We start from the raw sequence: 4,133 nt of genomic DNA on the forward strand, positions 1-4,133 counted from the left end.
GGGAAAGAGCTATCCAGGCTGGGGACTGAATTTCTTTTCCCTAATCTGCTTGAGGGTTTCTTCCAAGGAGCTTTGCAACCTTGGCCATGGAGTTAGTCTTTGAAACATGGGTGACGGAAGAGGGAAAGATGGACTTGGGAAGTGTAGGTCAAGTGAGGAGGTGGTGTTGAAAGAAAAAGTGGGGAATAGGTTCCAGTATCTTTGCGTGCTCTGCGGGTTAAAAGTAAAAGGCAAGTGGTGAGGAAAAAATGATCTTTGAGTATTGTGGCATCCAGTGATAAAAAGGGATTTGGAGGCTGGCATGGAGTAGGACTGTGACCTTTTACTACTGTGTCAGGGGTAGAAGGGGCTGTTGCAGTCCTTATGCAAAGTTACAATGAACGTATTTTTCTAACGATAAAGTTAAAAGATCCGTTATAAAAAATGAATTTGTGAAACTGGGAATTTACTGTTAATAGAGAAATTTAGTGCACCCTCAAATATGAGATTGTACTCAGATATACTGTTGTGGTTTTTACCCTGAGATTTTCAGGGCCTACCCACCTCCCAGTGTCAGTATGTGGATCAGATCATTAATCAGGAGCCCTGGGTCTGCCCAGCAGGTTGGAGGAAGGAACCTCCTTTTGGCTCCTTTTTCTCTCACCATACCTGCTCCTAGATCAAAGGAGCCACGCCCTGTCTGAAGTTGAAGACTTGTTCTCTTCGTAACAAAGACTATATGGCAAGAGGCTTATTCCAATATTAGGGTCAGTTCCTGCCAGGAAAGAATCTCTGATCAGCTCTGGAGGAAAATTCCCTAAAAGGAGCACATCTGCACAGGCCAGAAGACTGCCAGACTTGGTCTCTGGCCCTGTTACACTTGACCAGCAGGGGCTTCTTTTCCTGGGAGGGCTTTGTGGCCCACCCAGTTACTGGACCCTGCTTTCTGCTTCCTTTGAACTATGTGGGCCCTCATGTTTCAAAAGTATTCAAGATAAAAAAGGAAGACTTCTCTTATATGTGTTCCTATAAAATCTGAAAATATCATTCAACTTTTACTTTCTATTTGTGTCCATCTGGGAAAACTTAAACCAGAAATCACAACAGAACAGGAGGTAGCTGTGCAAGTAGGAGAGGGCAGTGCAAGGAAAGGGAGTGAAGGAGGAGGGCTCCCTGAAGGAGAAGGAAAGTACTGTGAAATGGAAGCCAAAGAATAGATCCAGGAAAGCAGGGAGAGGTGCCAGGCGCCAGAATCAGCAAAAGAATACAGTATATTTTTCCCATTCCAGCCTAGGAGATTCCCTTCAATTTCAGATATTGATTTAAGCCATTGTGCTGACTGAATATAAATCAAACATGTCTTTGATATGATCATACCTATCCTTCACTCTTCTAGGTTCTCACCAATTCAGTTGACTTTGTCAGTCAGCTATCAAGAGTGAGGTGGTACAGTTTCAAACCAGTTTATAGAAAAAGACACGTAATATTCTCATATAGGTTTATATGGAGAAAATGAAGAAAAGAGTTACCACTTACGGTTAACCCCGAGGAAGGAGCCATTCTAAAGAGCTTTTTATTTTCAGTTGCACTGCCTCGGCATGTGAGATCTTGGGATCCAACCTGTGCCCGCTACAGTAGAAGCTCAGAGTCTTAACCACTGGACCTCCAGGGAAGTCCCTCTAAGAGTTTTAAAATGTATTTACATCAGCTCTACAAATATTTTTCATTCCATTTTCCATTTGAGAAAACCGAGACTCAGGGAAGTTGAGTTACCTCCGAGCAGAATAAGGGTTCCATGCAGAACCTCACATAGTACATTGTGAGTTATGAGTGATTCTTTAAGCAATATGTTGGGTTTCTGTGCGGTTTTTTAAATCTAATTATTTTTACTTGCAGAATTATTCTTTTTCTTTTTCCCTGGGCTTCTCTTTTTGGTGGCTACATTTTTACTTTCTGATGATTTTAATCTATTTTTTGTTCTTTACCTTAGATTTTTGTGGAAGAGAAATTCTCCTATCCAGTTTCATTTTTCCATCTGATGAAGAAAATTCCTCAGAATTTTATATCCACTGCAATATGGTTATTATTTTTTTTAAATAAATTTATTTATTTATTTTTGGCTGCGTTGGGTCTTCATTGCTGTGTGCGGGCTTTCTCTAGTTGTGGCGAGCGGGGGCTACTCTTCGTTGCGGTGTGCGGGTTCTCCTTGCGGTGGCTTCTCTTATTGCAGAGCACAGGTTCTAGGCACATGGGCTTCAGTAGTTGTGGTACGTGGGCTCAGTAGTTGTGGCACACGGGCTCTAGAGCGCAGGCTCAGTAGTTGTGGCGCACGGACAGGCTTAGTTGCTCCGCAGCCTGCGGGATCTTCCCGGACCAGGGATCGAACCCGTGTTCCCTGCATTGGCAGGCAGATTCTTAAGTATGGTTATTTTTGAGTCCACAAAATTTCATGATTTTTATAAACCCAATGCTGACTTCTGTAGAACAATTCAAAAGTTAATTAAGAAAGATCACCAAGCAAAAATATCAAAGTATAGAAGAGGAAAAATTCTTACATATATAGCTTTACCAGAAAATGAACTGTATTATAAAGCAGCAACAGTATAAATACAGTGACAGTAAGGAGTTAGGTGATCAGAGTAATAAAGAAAATAAATCCCAGGAGAGTTACCTGGTGGTCCAGTGGTTAGGACTCCAAGCTTTCACTCCTGTGGCCCGGGTTCAAACCCTGGTCAGGGAACTAAGATCCTGCAAGCCACATTGGTGCAGCAAAAAAAAAAAAGAAATCCCAGAAATTGTTATATAATCTGTAGTAATTAAGTAAAGGCTATCTTAGACGTTAATATGGAAGAAAAAAAGTTTCAGTAAATGGTAACAGGATAAATGCCTGGCAACCTAGACAGAAATCAATTTAGATTCTCATCTCGTATTATAGATGAAAAAAAATCCTAATGTACTATAAAAAATAAATGTGAAAGATTTAAAACATAAAAGGGAATTGATAATCCATAAGATCAATAGAGGAATGAAAATAGGAGAGGATTGGTTCTACATGTTCAACATTCTGGCATTAGGAGAAAATATAAAGAAAATGAGCTATTATTTGTAAACATAAAATTGACAAATAGTTGCATCATAGGAATATAGCTACCATCTGCATAAATGGTTTATATGTACTTTTAAGACTTAAGGATACATAAAAACAATTCAGTACGAAACTAGTTAATGTCGTAAACTGAAACACAAATAAAAGAACTAAAAATAGCAAACAAAGCATATGAAAAGGCATTCCAGCCTACTAGTATTTAGAAATGATTTAACAATGATGCTTGACATTTTAGGCTGTTATGTAAGCAGTTATTTAAAAAAAAATAAAATACTGATTTTTATGTGCTTTGTGCTACTACATACATTTCTTGAAATCTGTCCCCCAAAAATGTTTGTAAAAATTTTTTAAAATTATATCCAGTAATATAAACACACACTTTTATTCTCCAGGCGCTACCCTAGTTCTCTTCTTCTTTTCACAGATAAACTTCTCAAAAGAAGTTTCTATTCATTCTGTCTCCAAAACCTTTTCTCTTATTTAACCTTAGTCAGTATATTCCAGTCCGGATTCTGTGGAATTAACTTTGCCAAACCAGCCCTCATTTTCCCTGAATATAAGATATCATGTTTTAAATGTATTTCTTCCTTGAAACATCCTCTCATCACCACTGTCTCCTGGTTGTCCTGCTGTTGTGTTGCATACCATTCCAGTGTCCTTTTCAGGCTCCTTATTCTCTTCTCTTCATTAAAATATGAAGGTCCCTAAGGTTTAGTTTTTGGTTCTCCTATTCTCTATTTCTAAAAGACCTCACTCCTTCCTGGGCCTTCAGAGACCAGGATAACCCAGCTTCTAGGTTAACACTTCTAGCCATAGCACTCTGAAAGTAGAACTGTACATCCAGGTCAAGTCTTAGAATATCTGCATACTCCAGTTTCTGGTGACAGAAGCCACTTTTCTTTTGCCTATGGTGTTAGTATATAATGTAGTTGAAATGAATTAATTGATTGATTAATAGTTTTATGTTTCCTTCTGGCAAAAAGGGAAGTTTCAAGAGGGCCGGCACTTCATTTTCTTTCTTCACTTTTTTTTTTTTTTTTTTTTTGGG

This window comes from Lipotes vexillifer, unplaced genomic scaffold, assembly GCF_000442215.2.
Source record: "Lipotes vexillifer unplaced genomic scaffold, Lipotes_vexillifer_v1.1 scaffold317, whole genome shotgun sequence".
Lineage (NCBI taxonomy): Eukaryota > Metazoa > Chordata > Mammalia > Artiodactyla > Lipotidae > Lipotes > Lipotes vexillifer.